This window comes from Rhodnius prolixus, unplaced genomic scaffold, assembly GCF_049639745.1.
Source record: "Rhodnius prolixus isolate KJV_2025 unplaced genomic scaffold, Rpr scaffold_3, whole genome shotgun sequence".
In the NCBI taxonomy this organism is placed as follows: Eukaryota; Metazoa; Arthropoda; class Insecta; order Hemiptera; family Reduviidae; genus Rhodnius; species Rhodnius prolixus.
Window position 1 is genome coordinate 12,918,421 of NW_027411603.1, and position 22,002 is coordinate 12,940,422.

The 22,002-nt window shown below is 32.4% G+C and overlaps 1 protein-coding gene across 18 annotated transcripts in view; it reads left to right on the top strand.

The window, feature by feature from the left end:
• The window catches only part of LOC141453273 (uncharacterized), a 234,731-nt gene that overhangs the window by 107,437 nt on the left and 105,292 nt on the right, over positions 1-22,002 (top strand). For 8 of the 18 annotated variants that reach the window (XM_074126280.1, XM_074126282.1, XM_074126278.1 and 5 more), the window contains 2 exons: positions 1,298-1,455; positions 10,654-10,759. The exons of 8 other annotated variants lie outside the window; for them this stretch is intronic. The gene's annotated coding sequence lies outside the window, so the exon portion shown is untranslated. Of the gene's footprint in view, positions 1-1,297; positions 1,456-10,510; positions 10,760-22,002 lie in introns of those variants that run through there. 2 more of the 18 variants (XM_074126281.1, XM_074126288.1) reach the window with 2 other exon arrangements.

Below are 22,002 nucleotides of genomic sequence, written 5' to 3' on the forward strand. Positions count from 1 at the left end.
CATCTTCACTAATCTTCATTTCTAGCGTTCTCTTTAATTTTATCCCCTAACCATATACCCAGGAAATGTTCTTATACTCTGTAATCTAAAATTTAAGCTACTAAGATTTTTTAAATTTCTTTGTTGTGTTACCAAGGAGATGCTGAAGTATCAAATTTTGGGATCATGTTTTATGAGAAATGAGTATTTTTTGCTACACCCTTACATGAGTAAAACACTCATTTCCTCTTAACAAATTCTCAGTGTTCTAACTTATAAATTCTCTTTAAGGTTTAAGGTTACTTAGTATCGGTCTATTTTTCTTCTTCATATACTTGGAGTGAGCTAAGAATTTTATTGTTATTAATAGTGCACCCGAATAAAATCGCACTTGCTGAAAAGGCGTATTTTAGACGAGAGACCTTTAGCGTTCTGAATGTTTATTTACCTTCTCCAAAATTCACTTATGTTATTCTGTATATTGTTAAAGAAGTCAAATTAACTATCTAAATATATCTGTGTGTTCATGGATCCGACCCACTCCCCTACGTTAGGCGATGATCACTCTTCAGGCAAACTCCTGTAGCTCAAGAAGTTTGAGCCCCTGGCACTCAACTAATTTCTTTTACCACTGTCTAATTCCTCCAGCGAGAGCAAGAGTTTATAGGAGGTTCCTATAAAAGAAAGTGACTACCAAAATAAGGCCAAATAGTGAGTAGTTCATTCTGATCTTAGAAGGGTTTCCGAGAGAGAATATAATAACATTAAAATGTTATAAAAATGAAAATGTGGCTGTAACTGCGAAAAATTTTAGAAAGGACAAGTGAGTAAATTCTTAATTGATCCAAAAGTAATTGATTAGCATGTGCATAATTAGAAGATTGGGTCATAGTTTCTGTTGAGTTAAAACTTAACTTTTGTGCCAAGCATACTTAACCATGCATGTGCAATGGCTAGAACATCTAGTTAAACACTTATAAAAACTTTTGAGCAAGATATCAGCACTATTTCCAGGGGAAAGTTTATAAGTGAAAGTGCAAAGACTCTATTTTTTATTTAGAGTCATAGTGTTTGTTAGGTTTAAACTTATGTAGTTCATTATAATATCTACTAAAGATTTTCGTTATTTCAGTTATAAAATGAATAAATTTCTTAATCTTTAAAATTAAGGTTTAGATTTTAGTTCTATTTTGTATCTTAGTTATATAATTTTATTGATCATGATTTTCACTATTCCAGTGTAAAATTTCTGTTTAGTTGAATGCAATTCCTTGTAGCTAACTAATTGCTATTTTTTTTTATATATTTTTTTTTGTAGAATTCTAAATTTTGTGCTCATTGTTTCAATTAATTTTGCTGTTGGCGATTATTATTAACTGTGCTTAAACAATAGAGCGGAGGGAGCTGCAACGACTTTGGGATCGTGGATAATGTTAAGTAAATAGCACGAGAAGTTAATATATTGGAACTGAAGAGGTAACTATAGACAGTCGTAATTATCGTCTTAGATTAAATGATCAGTTCGTTGTTCAAGGTTAAATTTATATAAATTTCTAAAAAGTAGCATTTCATGTGGCAAGCAGAGAGGATTCTAAAGGATTGGATTCCTTACAAACGAAAATTTTTCTGAAACCTTTCGAAACGGTACCATATTGGCTAAGAGGGATCCTTCTCTCATTAATTAGTTTTCTTGCCTGCCCAATACTCTTGCCTAGAGAATAGTCTTTCACTTCCAGTGTAGATTCTTTTGCTACAAATACCACAACATTATGTTATATATTCCCACTGAAAATCATCTTTCCTTGTTATCTTCGAATAAGCTTCTGGGTATTTTGAATAACGTCTAACACAACCCGAATTCCAATTATTGAAACGATTCTACTGAAAGCGCTGGATGTAATTAAAAGAAAATCAAAGCTACAATGATTATCGAACTCGTGATTATGATTGATGACAAACAAGTTAAAGCAGAGGGTTTTCCTCATCTCTCTTATCTTACAAGATCCAATAATGGAAGAAGGAGATAAATTTTTGCATGAGGATGTTTGAGTCATTTCAAAGTCCCTAGATGAATCCTATTGTGATGCTTCGGAAGCCAAATGGTAAATATAGATTTTTTGGTAGGCTGCAACGCTTCTACTAATTGCACAATGTAACCCTGCCATGTTCTATTCTCATAGGGCATAAACTTTATGTGTACAATAATTGACCTTTAAACTCTGCTTACTAACTGTTACTGTGTATCAAAAGTTTTATCATATTTATATGAAACATTAACCTAATAATAGATATTACCATTATAATTTTTTGATCATTATGAATGTATGTATGGCTCGAAAAAATGTCACGTTTTTGTTAATCATAAACGTTACAAAAATTAGTTGGTTTTTCAATTATAATTCGTAGTACATATTTTCAGTAATTCACTTTTCTATTAAATACTTGCAATAAATTAGTGACTATTTATTTCAATTAAATACTTAAGTAGATTAATGTTTGCTCCAAAACTAAGCCATCAATGGTGAAGTGTAATTCGACCACTTACATTTCATAGCGCACTTTGATGAAATGGTTATACTAGATCTATTGATGGATCTAAACGTTATTCAAGATTAATTGAATGGTATATCTGCCTGTAGAGATTTGTATAAATGTTGTCCATATATCATTCAAGTAGTACATAATAATTGTTTTGTAGATTTGGATCGATATATTGTCCACTTCTACTAGACTGTAGATTGCGAGGTAGATTGTTTATTAGAATGGGGGAAGGACTGTTAGGGCCGCATTATGACACCAGCTAGGCGGCTGTGAGCTATCGGGACTTTCCGTCGTGAATTTAGATAAATATTTTTAGGTTTTACTATTTTGTAACCTAAGAATGTCTATTAAATTTTAAACACCATCTTGTGTACGGTGTTTTAACAGAATATTTAATAAAATTCCAGAAAACTCAAAACAACTTCAATTATTTTGTTTTAACTTCATAATCATTGAATTCAATTATGGTTGTAAGTTTTGTCTCTTAATACATGTCCCAAGAAAATTGACATTTTTTAAGGATTTCACTGGGAATTAAGACATTAATCTGCCCTTTAAAGTGCACTATCTGAGCGAAATACTTGTTCCCCCATCTGCATAAAAGCCAGTAACAATAGAATTGTTGGAATTCTAATTTTGAAAAAGCGAATTTACAGAGAACAGATTTCTTTTTAGGGGGGCAGTGGAATTATTTTGAAAATAACCAACGTTTTACCATCAACTACATACTCTGTAGACCCACCAGGATTAAATTAGGCTCGTTGTGGGATTTCGTGCCCGGTCTAAAAAGAGCTAAATTTACTAACCTCTACTAGACTGTAGGCTTCCCACCAGTGCTTTTGCGAACTATATCTTCCTTAGATTTCAAAATGTGCAAAGTCGTATATTGGTAACCAAGATTGTAAGGCTATCAGTCAAGATAAGGTCTGTTTCTAACATCCTTATTATAGCCTGTACATGAGCTAATGGGAAAAAATTGTCCCACGCAATACGAGACACTATGAAGATGTTTTGTGCCCCAAGACAAAAGGCGATAAATTACCATTGAGTTTCATGTTGGTGTGCTGTTTGCCATGGTTAGGTTATAGTGCATACTGGCCTAAATTGCTCACTCCAGATTAAAAGCGCCCCAGCAGTCGGGGAAATGAAAGAAAAATGTTAAGCTCAAGCAGCTATTTCCTGCCAAAGTGCTTATCACTTTTATTTACTTGTGCTTTTTAAAAAAACAAAAAAATTTCTAAAGTGCTGTTCAATTTGATTCACTTTTTTTAGTGAACAGAATTGTTTCTGTATTCTGAAGAAAATATGACGCATTTATAACGACATGAACTGACTGCTGACCTATAGAGCAATCACTTCTTTATTACGAGCAAGCTATTGTACTTCGCATCCCTTAGGATTAAATTAATAAATGCTTAGCTTGAAGAAAATTTTTTATTTATGTTCTAAAAATTCTGTAAGAAAAAGCCGTGTGAATTGCACACCAGATTCCCTTCCTTCATATTTTGTTACATGGAAGGAAAACGGCCGCACATAAGAATTTGGGTATGAATGTATTTGTGTCAGCAATGTAGTTATTGTTTGTCAAAAAAGATGAAAAAAAGAGACAGAGTTCTGATAACGGTGTCGAGGACCTGGGGTGCTGTAGAATTTGGGTCAAGGCGAGTTTGTATTGATTGCGGCAGCCTGTGGGTGCTGCGGGTTTCTACCTCCCTCTCTTTCTCTTTCAAATAAACCTACTCCCACAATATCTCCTTTTACTTTTCTATTTTTAGATAATAATAATAGTAATAAAGTTTTTCTTAGAGTTATTAACTAATTACTAAACCACTTAAGAATAATTCGAGTTTTAGTAGACGCATGGAAGAAGGGGATAGAGCTTACTCTTTGTATTAATGTCCAATTGATAAAAAATTTGCAAGTGATTTCTTTTCGTCATGAAGTTTCCTTAATCTTATGTTGTCTAACTTCTGCACGGTGGACATTCATTGCCATCCAAAACAATTCTCCACCCTTTCGCACTTTATGTGCCAAAAGTTTCAAATTCCGATTCTGTTCTAACTTCTATAACAATAGAGGTTCAAACTAACTGCTTACTACACTTGCTCGAAAAGTGGAGAATGTTAGCAATTTCTACTAAAAGCAAAATTATAATTTTCAATTTTCGACGTGCCACTTTTCCACCAATCTTCTGGGTATCCAAAATTAATTTTAAACGAGTATTATTCTTTGGACTTTTTTCACGACCCCCCAAGTAATATCCTTGCCCTGTATTGAAAAGCCTAGAACAATGGAACCAATTTTAACATACGGATTCTTAGCTTAAGGTGTACCAAGCTTTCAACTTGTTTCATTTACGGTCTATACTATTACTAAACGTAGTAAAGTTACCAACACTCAAATCTATTTATTAAACTCAACCCATCACTTTGACCCCAGTATGTTGTTTTACTACTTAGAAAGTAACACAAAAAATTCCAAGACCCTTTGCTCAATATTCTAATCTATTCATTCGGCAACTCCCCTCTTTCACCATCCTAAAAAGCCCTCACAGAAAACTGAAGTGCCACGGCCTCGTGACCACCTTCCTTTAACCCTCACGTCCGACTAATAAATTAAAACTTTATAGAAGTTCCTACACAGAAGAACGTCTCCTCTCACGTCCGTCTTCAAGACCAGTATTTATGAATACGGTACCTACATCAGAATCCTTACTATGCTTCTTCTGTTTATTTTTGAATGTCAAATTTTCGAAATGAAGAATTTGTGCTGAAACTAGCTCAACTTTGTATAGATTAAGAGACCGAATTTACATTTACTCGTACTTGTTTATTACCTTATAGCTTATTGTTTATAGTGTTCTGTGTACAAAATTATTGTTTTTTATTCCCACTCTTTACCTTACAGGATAAATTGACTAGTCACTACTTCAAGGATTTTGGCAGCCCTATAGGTATCCCAGTCTAACTTCACAAACAGTACTTGAGACAGACATGTCTAATACAAAGTAAACCTAAGTGCTTTTAGGATAGTTAATGTGTTCAACTATTGTGCTATAATCTACACTTCGGCAAACTCCTATTCCTTAACACCACATACCCACATAAACACACATTTTAATTTACACTTAACAGACCTACGTCACATGTGCAAACATTTCCAATTATTATGTATTATCACATTATATTTTTTAGAGTGCAGTGGATTTATCTTTTTACGAGTGGTTATTCTTTATACAAGTCTAGTCTAATATTTCAACTGTGAAGAACCGGAATCAAATTCTATCAGAAGAAAATTAAGCAGATCACTTACCAATAATTTAAATAACACTAATAATAGCACAGAACTTAAACAATTAGGTTGCAGATTTTGACTGTACATTTCTCATATATGGTAAACTCTTAATGTTTTGTGTCCTCATTGGCGAAAATGAACAAAGAACTAAATCGTAGAATTTCTCTTAAGCTTTATATCTCCTTCAATTCTAAGTTAGAAAATGATTATTTTATGGGGCTGTTCAGTGCTGCTGAGAAAAAGATTAAAGAAGTAAGAAATCATTCTTAAAAGAGAATTATTCTATCTGGTTGCTGGATGAATCTGTGTACAGTGCAATATTTATATATGTAGATTTAGTGGCTGTTACATGTTTGTACGTTAATTATGGATTGTAAATTCCACAAATGATCCACAATCCTGCTAAATAACCGCACGTATAACAACACTAACGCATATAGTTTCACACACCTAATTCTCCTAGGCTTAATTGCGATCGTGCAAAATATTCGACATTTTCGAAAATGAGATTCCTCCAAAATATGTGGTTTGTGATATATATTTAGTACTTGTATGTGTGTGTGTGTGTGTGTGTGTATGAGAAAGAGAGAGAAAATCTCAGAAACGAAAAATCGTCGACAGCCTAATTGTTATATCCAACAGGGCTTGTCGGCATGACATTGCTGGGCAACTTTTTATAGGATGGCATTACATTCAAATTTATTATTTTATTTTTTTTCGGTCAGTAGGGAGCGAAACCATTCTCTATTTAAAACTTTTTCAGATCCACACAGCTACTCCAAGGGGGGAGACTGCAACGGACCAAGTCTCACAAGTCTAGAGTCGAACCATAGCCACCCAAGTCCCACAGAACGAATCTGGTAATAACCTTAAGAGGAAACAGCCTAAGCTGGACCATCGTTAACTTACGCTGATCTAAGATCCCAACCTCTTTGCGGAATTCTAAACAAACCGTCCTTGGATTGGTGATTCCTCTCCATTGTATTACTTTGGTCACAATAAGAACTTACCTCAACTTATCCTTCTGTAGTTTTGTGCGATAGAAATGTTTCAGTAGTCAAATAAATGATAATGATAACTACATAGATGACTAGATAGAAATGCGTTTAGAATGAACAGATTATAAGTCAAATGGACTAAGATAAGGACAATAATTCGAGTATTAGCGGATTAGAACGGTTACTCACTAAAACTACTTAGAAGCTGAAAATGAATATATGTACTATTTCATTTTCTCTCTATTCTCTCACTATTTAGAACTGGAATAAACCTTCTTACTGGATTCCTACTCAAGGACTATTGTATTTAATGACGTTTTACATTCTTCTACGGATTTTATTAAAATTTTTCAATTTCGATCTCTCGTAAAAAAAGAAGCAAAACTAACTTTCACTTTTTGGGTTTTACTTGTTTTATAATTTTTATCAAAAACTTATTCGTCGCCTTGTAATAACACCAGTTGGTCATCCTTTTTCAACAGAAATTTGGTGTGAACACTCACCCGGTTTTTATTAACTGCATTTCTCCAAGATATCTCTCTTATACATTTTCTTCTTACTCTAAATGTTTCATTAAATGTGGTATTAGATATATTTACTTTAAGGAACTGTTCTTTGTCAGAAATAAGACGGGCTAACTTCAGCAGAGTCTTCTAAATTCATATTTCATATAAAATAACGCAAAGGTCTAAACGAATTTTGGGTTTAGGTCTAAAATTTAAAGAATATCATCTGTTAAGTTTTAAAGAAAATGGCAGGAAACTGAAAATCAAATTTTGGTTTATTTATTAAAACTGAAACTATTCAGAATTTCACAATACTGAAGCGTCATATCAGAAGCGTGCCTAATTTCACGCTTTCTCCTGAACATCCTGCAATAAATTTTCCCCGAAAGATATTTAAAATACAAGTTCGGCTTTGCTTAAATTGTTATTTTTGGAATTTTAAAGAAAGCTCCTGGTGTAGTTTTGAGAAAGTCGCAAAAAAAAAATAAAATAGAAAACTACTTTAGTAAAGTGGCACGGTTTTCCGGTTAAGGTCCAAATTATAAAATATGTTTCTACCCAGGTTGACTTAATGATAGTAAAATAAAGTATCAAAATGAAGATTTTGCGGTATACCTTTCGAGATTAATGCTGACCACGCATAAACTTGAATTCGCAAAAACTCTTTTTACACATTTATTGAGGTGGTAACTTTTAGAAACAGGTATCTCTGAATAAAAACTCTGCACGAATCTGCAGAGCACCTTTCTATTTAAAGGGTAGAGAAAGTAAAAAAAGTATTTCTTTTGCCTTAGGTGCGCAGGACCTGGGCCTAATGTGGCTTTTACTTTTCTGCCTAAAACCTAAACAAAAAAAGACTCCTTACATCCTCCCTTAAATTTTTGGATTATTATTTATGCCCATTAAGTCCTTTAAATTACAAAGGTGTGTTTTTGGAACTGCTCAACGTCTTATCAATTAGTTTAACAGTATATTTGCAGGCAGTTAGATTCAGAAAAATGCCTTTCAGTAAACCTTTTTCGCTTTCTAATGCCGTTTATTTTGGCCTTCCTTTCCAGTATTTTTGTTCCTGGCTGAATACCTTTTACCCCACGAAAATCTTCTTGAACTTCCCACACATCTAGTTTAATAGCTTTTTCGCACATCAAACATTACCTATACGTAAATGGAAGAGGGAGAAATGCAATACAAGAAATGTGTAGTAAAAATAACTATTTTTTGCGAAAGCCACGGTTAGCAAGAGAGAAAGAGAGATTCAAAAGATATTTGAGTCATTCTTGTATTATTTTCTTCTGACCAGTTCTTTTTACACAATAAAAGCAAAAAAACTTCAGGGAGAGTTGTGAATTTTATAGTGCATTATCTTGTCATCTTTTCCTTTTCTTCCGTCCAACGCTTTCAAGCCTTTGGATTTATGCCAAAAAGTTTTTGCTAAGACTATATTGCTTAAACTTTGACATTGTATTTATTGTCATTGTTGTTATTGTGATCATGTCAAATTTTGGAAATAAATATTATATCTGAAATATGTATTCCGAGGTTCCCTGAGTCCAAAAAAATGGTTTTTTAAACTGGTCTCTCTCGTTCTCTCGTGCGTGTAACTGTGACACTGTGAAGTTTTTGGTCATCATTCTTTATTAATGTTATTTATAGCATAATTCGGATTTGATATTTTATTTAGATTTTACATTAAGTACTTCAAAAGCTACTTCTTTAAAGAGAAAGTCAAAACTGGTAAAAGAAAGCTTGAGTCGTATTATTGATCGCTTTCAAAATGGAAATTCCGTCTATAAATTTTTAAGAATTATAAAGATTTCTGTTGTAAAATTGTTACTGGCGGAAAAGAACCCAGAGTGAAAAATGTTAGCAGTTATTCCCTGAGTTTAGCTGGTGGGTGATTGTAAAGAGGAAAGTGTGGTTTAATCCTTTTGCTTCCCGCGTAAACCTCTTCCTTCTTCCATTGCTCTTCGACGTATTACCAACCCCATTACCTTTAAGTAGGTAGAAAGCAGAAAAGAGCAGCCTGAAGTACTTAAGGGTGTTATAGCCAGTTCTGATGTACCTCGTACGTCTGCTTGCTCACAGTGACGTTGACTTCTATCACTTCCTCACCCTCTCCTGACGTATAGCTTTGTAGGAGAAGTCGATTCACACTACAACTACAATTCTTGAAAGTACTAAACGTTGATAACTATAATAAAGAGAATAAAAAGGAACCTATGATAAAAACAATCATCTGCCATTTAGCTTTACTAAAATAAATGTGATAATTCACTTGCTAATGCTTTTCTCTCTCCAAGAATAAAAAAAAAAAAAAAATCTCCAAGAATTTTCTTTAAACACTGAAACAGCTAGACTGATGTTGGCATGTCATGTAGGCATCATGACAAACCTTAATACTCGTATAATGAAGTCAGTTTTCTTTTCAAAAATCTCATGATTTAATCCGTGAAGAAGCATGAAAATTCGGAAACAGAAAACAATGATAGTGAATAACATTGCCGATCCAATAAATGTTTAACAATCAGTAAATTTTAATTTAGAATTTAATTTAAAGTAAACTTATGTAAACGTCATATGTAAATTACAAACTTTGCATATTTTAATGAGTCTCAGTGTTCGTTTTAATATTACACATTTTTTGCAAGGGAGTTGTTTGCTGAATAGTTGCCCAATCTGATGCTGTACTTAAACCTAACGGATGGACCCAAGTCCAAGCGTTCATTTCCACTAAAGAGCCCTTATGATGTTTATTGTTGGTTCTACTATAGTTTTTGATGTGCTTTTTTGTTTGTGTATTTATGTGTGCGTTTTTTCATTTCCAGAATTCCTTTTATGTCAAAAACCTAACTTGTAAAATTGGATCAGCTATTTTTTTTTTCCAACTCTGGGAGGATACTGTTTAAAAAACAAATATCAGGAACATACTATAAAGTAGAGGAGCTGTAAATAAATAATGGAACCCACATCTTTGACACGTTTAAAAGCCGTGGGGTCTTCTTGTGATAGTTGATTTTCCCAGCTGTATAACAACTGATATTTCATGAATGTTTAAATTGTTCCATTCTAATACTACTGTAAATTAATTGCAGTCATGCAGTTTTTTGATTTTGACTTTATACCAGATATATTTGTTTCTAAGTATATTTTCCATAAATTCCCTAAAAAAGTTTATTTATTTAATTTTGCTCTTTTTGCCACCAGAAGACTATTTTGCTAAGTAGATTTTAATTTGTTTTTTAAATTTCATTCGAACATAGCTAACGATTTTCTTTAAACTTGGTGTGACCTTTGCATTTATGTAGATATAAAACGTTTGTTTAAAACTTTTCCAGGAAGGAGTTCTTGAGAGAGAGAGAGGAGGTCTTAAATTTATCTCAAGTGTTATTTAAATGAAATATGGAACTCATTACGTTTATTAAACAAGTAGGAATTTAATATGTGAGTAAAATTCCAAATTTTAACAAAATCTATTAAAAGGGAGTTCGGCTTTGCTGAATTCTACTACGAAGCAGATTCTAGTAATTGTCTACGTAAAATGTGGTAAACGAATGTCGTATGAGTGTCGGCACGGTTTTCTTTTTTCTTCTTCTTTTAGTGTTATAATATTCTAAATGTCTAACTTTGATGCTAAAACTACTTAGAAACTATCGTATGAGGCCAGTGAGAGAGAATCTTTCCAATAGCTATGATTAGACAGCTTTTCCTTACTATTTCATTTTTTCAGCTCCTCTTTCCTTTAATCATCGCAAATGTGCAGAGTTCTTAACCGCAGCGTGCCATCTCGAGACGAGATTGTGATGTTACACCGTTGGTCCTCCTCTTTCTATTTATTAAAAAAAAATTAAACTGCTAGAAAAAAAATAAATCGGCTTACGGTTGATGGGTGCCTATCAAGCTTCAAAAATAGTGCTGTTATTTTTTTCTGAGTGGGTCATAAAAAGATTAAGTAAAAAATATGACCTATCAGGAATTAAAAAAAAAAAAAAAATCCAATCGTTCATCAAAGATTATGTGGCCCCTTCTGTTTGTTATGAATTGCCAATTTTTCTGCCATGGTTGCGAGATCATAAACCTGCGCTAAATGTGTTTGCTACGCTTCTTCTTCTACGTTTTTTGTTGTGACAAAACTGATTAGAAGGATTTGATAAATGCTAGCTTGCTATATTTCTAAAATTTAGCGTGCATCAGTATCGGCTGTAAAAAAGGGGTTGTATATGATCTATAGACATTGTGGCCACTGACATACGTATCTTCCAGCGTCGAATAAGTAACCACTAATCTGTTTCTTGCTTTGAAATATGTAAAGAACACTATATCTAAACAAAAACCAAAATATGTTTTCAATCACAAAATTTCTAGATGTTTCTTTTTTGTTTTGTCTTTGAAATTGAGTTTTTGTTTTTGAAATGAAAAAGTACTCTTAAATTGTACTTTAATAGTTATAAAAGAAATTAAGGAATGAAGCTCTAATAGAACTGATTTAATGTGACAAATGGTTATTGAAGATAGTGTCTTTATGTTGACCACAAGGATTAGATCTATTGGCCTAGTAAAAGGCTTATGTTTCAATAGAGGACATTTTGCATCTCTTAGGACGGCTTAAGATTCTCCTTCCTATCCAAGTGTTGTACCTTTCAGTTTAGATTCACAAATCACATAACCCTAGGACAGATTCATGTTGGTCATTTTTTCTTTTGGCTTCCTTTCTGATCAAGTGACCAAAAATGGGAATGATATTTATTTTGATTGATTATTGATTTTTATTTAGAATATGCTTTGAAATGGCTGCAGCTAACTGCTGTTTTGACAATATTTCGTAAAATGCCTCTACCGATTAGTATCAGTGTAGCATCTGGTAGTTATTTATTGGCGTAGTTGATTAATGCAGGAGGGCATGAACAGAATATATTTATGAAGTCCCTATGTATTGAATTTACGGGGCCGAAAAATTGAGTTTAAATTGTAATCGTTATCATCCTTGGCTGCGGAAGTTTTTATTTTTTTTTCAATTTTTATTTTTTTTGTTGTTGGCTGTTAAACATTAGAAAAACACTGTTTTTTTTTCTTTTAGCATTTTGATTTTTGTTACTTTTAAGGTCATTCATTTCCTACGGTTCTTAAGTATGAAGTAATATGATTCTGGTTCATGATTTGGAAGTCGCATTAACTCTTAAACTCCCAAAAAAGCAACTGATGAAGTTTCCGAAATGTAGTGCATCAACAAAAAAGTTTTGGTAAAGAAGATTTTCTCTGTTCAATTTTGTTAATATAATAATATTCCTTTTGTCATGACCTTGATAGTGTATTCTTTAAATTGATTGGGATCTCAAATTTCATTTCCCTTATTCAAGTCTAGTACAGTCTACCGTAGAATTTGTTGATTACAAAGATCGTATATGATGTCCAGTGTCGAGAACTGTGAAGTGTAGCAACACAGAATTTGAAATTACGAGTAATCTTACTGTCTGTAATTGTAATCTTACAATGAATTATTGTTCATATTTCTCGCTTTCAAAATTGAAAAACTATTTAGTGATTTGTACAAGATGATTTTGACTTTCTTTCTGTGTAGGTAACTAGCAAAAGTTACTATACGAAAAAAAATAGGGTAGGGCACATCAACCATCATCTGGAGGTCATTTGCGCCTGGTGATTTTTTCTAAGCCCTGCCAGCTTGTTAGTTTCTCTCGTTACGGACAATACTACCCATCACCGGACAGTGAACTGTTAGAAGTTTCTTATTTTGATGATATATTTTAGATTATTTGGAATACATATTGAGACTTGTTTCATGGTTGGCATCATATACAGTGATTTGGCTTTTAAATTACCTCTATACATACGAGCAGTGAACATCTTAAAGCAAAACAAAATATACTTATTCATCCGGATTGAAGAACAGCACGAATTGGGGCCATGTAGAGATATACACTTCAGGTTTAAACAAAAAACCTTTTATCTTGGAAAATGAGGTGCCTTTCCAAGGTAGACAGTCAGTAAAGGAAATTGTAGCTAGAAAAGTAGTTTGAGTAGGATTAATTTTTTTGTTGTATTGTCAATTTTCTTGTAATAGAACTACTTCTGTTTGAAAGTCGAATGAAATCTCTATCTTAATTCCAAGGCAATAGCTGTTGAAACATGAAATACATTAATCAGTTACAGTCTAATAACAATGAATATCGCTAAGAACTTTTCAAACTCCCTTAAATTTTATCTAATACTTTTAGAAACATGCAGACGAAAATTCATAGTCTATTCTGCTTATAACCACCGTAGAAAGTGGCATATGTTTAATTCCAAGCTCTCGAATGATACCGTCTCTTATGGTAATAGGCAAAATGACATTATCTTCGTTATGAACCATTTCATTTTCTTTTGATTGGCGAATCGGACCACATATTTCAAGTGAACATTTTTTCGCCATTTGAAAGTACCTAGTCATTGCTATGGCCAGTTCAACCAGGTAAATCCTACTTTTATATGGTATAAAATCTAAAATGTGGCATACTTTCTCTACTAGAGTACTGAGCAAAATGTATATCATTCTTCACACAGGACTACCAAGTAGCAAACTGCTAATTTAATGCCGACTTTCGTTTGTCTAGTGTTCGTATTTTGATTAAGCTTATTTTGTTAGTAATGTAAGCCAGGGAAGGTGGACAATTTAAAGGAAGGTATTCATGACGGAAAATCAAAAGCTGCATAACTAATTAGTTGATATTATGATTGAATGAAGTGCTGGTTAGTGTCTTTCGTCGCCAGGTTATGTCCTTGCCATTGTTACGTATGACAGAATTGTCATTGCAATAGGAATAGTAAAGCAATCAGCTGCATTGCATATCTGACTAAATTAATCCACTCAGTCAGTGCTGCCTCTACTTGGTAATCTGATTTACAGAATATGTGTGTACAGTATAGGTAGGAGTGTTTAATCATGGCTGTTTGTTCATTAATAATTACTTCTAAATAGTTAACACTAATTGGAAGTTTGCAAATGGTGTCTTATTTTAAATAGTATCACCTAAAAAAAAAATTATACTTGTATTAAGCCAGTTAGACGAAAACTGTGTCACATATTTCGATATATTATTAAATCGTTGATCCCAACACCGTGTTGCCCCCTTGTCAGATAAGGGTTAAAATAAAATATTTCCAAAACCTTGAGGAAATATCATATTTGAGCTGTCTGCAACTTTCCGTTTTTTTATTTAAAATGGAGTAAAACATAAACATACTCACTCATCCAAAAGTTAAATTTGTAAAAGAGGAACACTTCTTTCCATCTTGCTCATGAACCTCATGAAAATGTTCAGAATAAAATTATTAATTGAAAATTCGCACAATTGTGATACTGCTTATTATACCGTATGCCTTGTTGAAGAGGAATTCAACTACTACTGTGAAGGAAGGCTGTAGGTCAATTGATTTTTTTTTTTTTAATTGTAGTAGATTATATACTATAATCGACAATTATTTAATAATTTACTTATTGTGCAACAAAGATACTGTCATAAATAAGTTATACAGCAAATGGAATGCGAGCAGTCTTATACATATGAATGATTTCTTACATATGAAACATATAATATGTATGTAACAGATGGTGTACGTACATACCACAAAACACAAACATACACATTTCTCTAACCGATACAACACACATATGTATATATGTGTTCTTATTGTATTATATGCCAGATGCCAAAACATGGGTGTCCTAAAAGTCTCTTTTGCTTTCATTATATGTTTCCCTAAGGTTCCTGACTGGTTGTAGGTGTATATATACGTATACAGTTATGTATATCTGTCTCTTCCAATTTTTATCACTACAGAAGTATATATTTTTCGAGGGAATATCTTACTGATGTAAGTTCCACCATGTTGTAACAAATCCTTTCCATAGTATCATGTATATCTCGAGCGGTTTTATATACTTTGCATTAACGGTTTACAAGAGTCTTATGAGCATTTTGTACAGCAATTTGTGCTTTGATGGTACTTTTTATTTAATCGTTTTATCAAAACAGATAAGTTACTTTCTGAGGCGAGTTTTGTACATTGTGTGGACTTTTAACTGGGTGGTTAAAAACAGAATTATAAATCACATACATTAGTTGGACAAGTATTAATAATGAAATTTTTGCTTCTAGCCCCATCCCCATCCCACGATACTTAATAATTTAGTAGTAGAATTTATTTTTTTTAGGGACGCCTTAAAAAAAAAAAAAACAAGTTCGATTCTAAATAATGATTAATCTTGCGATGAAGAACGAGGTAAATATGTTTTATTGTTGGAGTTAATTGTTGTTAAGTTCATGATTATTCAATCAATAATTCTGTAAAGTACAACATAATTAAAATGAAGTAAACATTTGGGGAAAAACCTTCAACTTGTAAATTCTCATTTACATTTCATAAATATTATTAATTTAAATAAGCTATTGATTAATAATTATTCTGACTCAAGGTTAGATCCACGATTCTAGAAAATGTTAATTATTTAATCTATCTCAGTAAGCTTAATTCATCTAATTTGTGAAGAGAAATTTGACTTCGTTTATAAAAGTTTCTGTAATGTGCCTGACTACAACTTACCTTGATCTGGTAATAGTCAGATTGAAAATCTCTTTTTTAATATACTGCCTATAAATAGTTGCCTTATATATCAAAGCCTCCAAACGCCTAAGAATCTAACTTCTTCTTATTTTTTTTTAGTTCTTTAAATCAATCACCCCGTCCCGGATAATTGAAGATTTCTCTACATTCAATATCGTTTAGCTCTAGGCAGGAATAGGATTTTAGACTTCTTCAAGGATATCGATATCGGTAATTGTGTTATCTTTTGCCTGTTTCCGGTCTTCTAAACACTTTAACATGGTTCCCTAGAGTCTGTGAAATATGTATACATATCCAAAAAATGTGAACCATTCATATCTTCCACGTTTTACTTTTACATAACATGAGACGTATTCGCCAATAGTATTTTCCCGTGAGTGATGCGAAACCATAGACAGTCTTTAGCTTATCATTACATACCACACTTACATATATACAGCAAATTGTCAAAAGAGCCTTGGAGGCCCCTTTTTTGAAATATTTATTAGGCAGATCGTAAGGAAAGTATTTCACTAAGTATAAAAAAGTATGAATTTATTTTTAAGTTGTATGTTCCATTGTTTGCTATCTCTCTGTAGACCCGGCAAGTAAGTGGTGTGATTTGTTTTAATGATGTGGAAGGTTCAAAATGTAATATTATTTCATTCAAAATATGATTAGATAGAAAATATTTTGCAAATAATTCATTGTTAAGTAACCAGTACAAATTAAAAAAAGAAATGGAAAACTCTAGGTTCTACCTTGATAACTAATACACAATTTTAATTAAATCATAAATGATTGATTTACTAGAAGGTACTTAATGGTTTAGGCACTAAAGGTTCAAAAGAGTAATATGTAATGACGTATTGTTATGTATGCAAATAGAAAGCAAGCAGGTTTTAAATACAAAAGTTTGGGTTTTCCTTCCTTTGGCCACTTTAAGGAATAAATCACATCTCAATGTAGAACGAAATAGTTTTATTTTCTTTTTCTTTGTATAGAGAATAATTTAACTATATAAAATATTAACTAGAAAAGTGATTCACAGCAATTAGAAAATCACAACCATCCACTGTGTTGGAAGTAATTTAGTGTTACTCTTGTTTTCATGATAGCTACTAAATGTTGCATTTACTGTCCTGGTGAATAAATAAACACCCACAGGTGCCAGTAACGTGTTTTTAACTCACCTAATTTATACGATCCAAATGGATAAAGACCCGGTTTTCCATAATTTAGAACCAGCTCTAATAATTTTATTATTTTATTTGTACATCCCCTAGCCAGGATTCAACGTCTTGCTTAATTAAATTTAGATTATATTTACCCAAAGATGGCCCCAATCATTCTGTTAAACCTCATGTGACCTTTAACGATTCACAGGAAAATATTTTCCAAGTAATACGTAATTATTTGTTAAAAATATATGCTCTCAAGGAACTGCAATCTTTTAAGCATCCATTCTAGCAATTCCTACCACCTAAATAACAGGGAATAATTACTTCTAAAATTCCAAGCTTGAAATAAATTCTTTTATATATCCAGAAGTGCAACTTTTATGAATGTTTTTTTCTTTATAGACACTTTTCACGAAAAGGGTTCCGCAGTTTTAGTTCATTTTGGGATGCTATCTGCTTCTATTATTTTAATAATTGAAAAAATAACCGTTATTGGGAAATTTAGATATAAAATTAAAATTTAAACCATATTTCCGGAGTTGAAGGCTAGCGCGGTATTTTTTAGGCATGTACCTGGATCATTGAAAAAATTAATATGTAGCAGGTCTTCTCTATTTAGTCTAAATCTTAGATGAACGAATAAACAGAGTTTTCTTTGAGCATTTCGTCATAGCAGCTTTTACCAGCATTTTGTAATAATCCGTTGCAATTTGTAATTCTGTTTGTGTTGGGATAAATATAACGATCTTAGTGCTCTTATATCTCATTCCTTTCCTTAACAGTTTGAGTTTCGTTATCACAATTCTCAACCAGCCAGTTATTAAAAGATCTGCAATCCTACTAGACAGAAGAAAATGAAGAAACTCCTAGCAATAAACTTTGGACTTTTATAAAACAACTTTTAGAAATCAAAATTAATTGTACTTTTTTGTGTTAAGATATAGCAATCACATATAGAGTTTGTGGTGCATATTGTTTTGAAATGGGATATTTTTTTTATTCGGAAGAGTAAATGCCGTTAACAATTTATCATTTGAAACTTTTTTCGGTCTAGGAAATCCATTCTTATGGCTAGACGAGGCTGGCTTCATTATAAATTCATACTCTGAATTAAGTTTAAATATACAGAAAGTTTTACTTTTTGTTCAGAGATGGAAACTATGACAGACACATGAATATAGGTTTTATTAAGTAGGCTGTAACTTACAAAACCTGACGTGTTTCTCACGATGCCACAGGCACCTGTCATCCGCGTTACTTTATTCCGTTGAATACAATTTTATGCGAATGAAATATTCTCATAGTTTTTATTAAAAGCGTTTGGATTGTGGTGCTGTACTATAGTAGAATAAAATAAATGTATTTATTGTGGGAAAAAGTACAACAATAAATATTTTTATTTCTTTGAAATAAATTTAAAAAAAATTCTCCAACCCTGAAAATCGCCTCCGTGATCTGGAAAAATGGGAAATAAATACAGAGTTTCTATCGTGAGTCCTATGTGTGTGTTTTCAGCCCTCTTAGAGCAAGCAGAGCTTCATCAGGTGAAAGTAATGGAACCTAACGATCCGCTCTGTTCATTGTATTTACCTCAGAATAATTCATAATAGTTTTCTTCTTGCTGCAGTCACTTCTTTACATCACATTGACTAAGGAGACAAGAAGAGATTTATTATATGTAAGCACTGCAAACACACACATGTAGCTGAAGTGAGGAGCGCAACAGTTTTAGCTGATAAGAAAATCCATCACTGATTTTGGCATTTCCACCAGGCTCGCTTTATTTTGCTGGTACTGTGGGCTGTGCGGACAAATTTATCCAAGCAAACTAGCGTTAAGCTACATATTTAATCCAGAAACTTCCAAGTTGACCAAAAACAGGTGAAGTAGTTGAATTTCACAACGAAAAATTGACTTGCTTCCCCAAGGCGTTGAGTTCTAAGGACTAAAACGCTTCAGAAAATTCTGAGCAATTCAACAAAGCAGAAAATAATCATGAATAAGTACTTTCATTAGAGGAAAAAAAATCAGCCCAAGAAAAAATGCTATCCTAACCCCTGCCCACTGATGCACCCATATTTGTGTATACATAAATATCTGTAGATGTGGGATTTAATTTTTTATAAAAAAAATCGATTGTGTATACTGAAGATATTGTTTTGTGCAATAAATCCTAAGTGAGGGTTAAATAAGTGACAATGTGGTCTTTTAAAAGGTGGCTAAACAAGGTGAAGAACCATTATTCTCTAGTGAGGTCTTACAAAAATTCACATGTAATAAAGTAAAGTGTTTGCTAAATTTTTCACCTTTCTGTATATCATATGACATATGATATGCTAAAGATGAGCGTAACTTTAAAGCAGATAGGTGGTTTGATTGATGTCAAATGACTAATGATAAGTAATTCGATTAGTATAATAAATAAAGTCAATCTATTTATATTGTACAAACGTAAGTTAAAGTTAATTTCTTTCTAATAACTAGGTTTTTGTCTTCCAGAAGTAAAATTCTCCATCTAAAAGACTCCAAATTAGGGTGGTTGAGACAGATATTGTAGATTTTGTGTTAAAGGGGTGTCTGGAGTTTCTTCTACTGCTGGAATCTGGGAGTACATGCAATACTAAGAGTTGCTTAGGTGGTAGCTTTTAGCTTTATCTCTTGTACAGAAACAATAGACACTAGATTAGCTCAAATAGAGCTCAGCCTTAAACAGCTATTTCAAGTAGAATATCGAAAATTTAATGTTCGATATTTTGTTATTATATATAGCAAGTGTAAAAAATATTGAATGACAAATTTTGCTAATACCCTGCAGCATTTACATCACAGATAAATTGATTTACCGTTGGCAATGTTTCGAATAAAGTATTACGTATTGATTTCCATTAATCTCTATTTTATTTTGTTGAAAAAAAAACTTTGAATTAATGTCAAAAGTTCTTATCATGCACTATATTCTATTCTTTATTCAACTAGACGATGAATCATTCCTGTTTTATATCCAACTTGAACTGTAGCTTTCTTGATATCCAACCAGGGGTGGTGCTCAAATAGAGAGATCTAGATGTGGTAGTCATACGGACAATAGTAGACTGTGAGGAATCTCAGTTCACTGAACAGCCATCCTTTAGGAAATCTTTTACCTCTTCACTGATCTTTTTGCTCTTCCAGTTTATCTACTTCTCTTACTGCAATTTATGTAAAACGTTTTCTTGAAACTAGGAGTTTTTACTAAAAAAAGATAGTTGACTTTATACTTGCCCATTTTAATTTAAAAAAATGGTGTTAAAAAGTGAGACGTCAAATTAAATTAGAATCACACTTAATGTTTGTTCAAGAAATGTGTCATACCAAGTGGTTGGACATTCTTTTGTTTAATTGAAACCTTTGGCAACTGTCTGAAACGTTATAGAAAACTCGAAGAAGCTGATATGTTCAGACACGTTTCCAGATATCTAATTTTATTATAATTCTATAGTGGCAATACATTTGACAATTCTCTTAAATTTATTTCTGGTGTTAGAAATGATCAATTCATTGCAGTGAGACATTGGCGAAGTTCTTAACTATAATATCCTTCCCTATATTCCCCGAATAATTAAAGTTGTCTTGAAAAATGTTTCAAATTAAAATGATTGTTCTACTTATTTAATTAATGATTGTACCAATATTCAAAATATGTTTCGTTGGGAGAAAATAGTTTGCTAAAATCGGAAAAATTATTAAAGTTACGTCCAGTAAACCAATAATGACCCTAACCGTGGAGTCGGAAGCGACATTACCATCAAATATTTAAATATTTTTACTTTCCCCTTTCTCTCATAAAAGAAAAGATTTCAATCGTACGGAATTACGAATTCGTGTTTTCCGTGAAAATTTGGTTATTGAGTCGACGTGATTATTAGATACTGTTTTTCACGAAAAAGTTTGTGTGTGCGATAGCTAGCCAGCAGAGAACAAGAACTATTCAGGAACTGTTTTTTTCTATAAAAGAAAAATAGATAAAATTGAGAATAAATAGTAATATTTTTTACCCAAAGAATACGTAACAAATGATATTAAACCTGCATTCAGTTTTTTAAATTATTGCTTTATAGTGGATTTTAATAACAATTGGATTCAAAAGGTCGAAAAATATTGAAACTGATTGAATGAAAGAAAAATATTGTTTATATGCTATTGTAAAAGCAAAATATTTGTCCATCAAATTGTTACTTGTGCAGACTGTAATAAAAAAAAACCTCTCTATTCATATTCTGATATTTCAGAGTCGGTAGTGTAATTTTATTATGGAACAAAATTGTTTAGTACATTCACTTGAAATTGTTGGAATTTATTGCTGTGCCTTCGGGTCTGGTTTTACCGGAAGCAATATCTAATAGTACCTCAATAGATTTTTTCATATATTTGAAATTTATATGGGTAAACGTTCAATATGAATACATGCCTTAAAGCACATTTAAAGCCTTTAGAATATCTTAATAAAATGTCTCAATAACAAGGAAGATATTTAACAGAATCTAAAGAATTCGACCTAGAATGCTATCAATTAAAAAAGTAATGCCTATTTTTTTAGGCGGCTTTAAAACCCATTACAAATCAGCTGTCGTAAACGGAGGCGACTAGCAAACGTTCTTTCCTATAAATTTCTCATATTAACCATTAAATAAAATTCATACCCCAGACCGGGAATCGAATCCCGTACCAACCACACAATTTATCTTAGTTTTGCTAGCTTTGCCTCGAACCGTTCGGCTACCGGTGTGCCTTCACCTTAAAAGTAAGTATCTTAATAATACCTGATAATTTTTACGGTTTCTTAACCCCGAAAGAAAAATATTGTAATGCAGTTTTCGACTTTTTGTTTGCTCCGGGATTACAGGATTTTAAGATTCTCTATAAAAA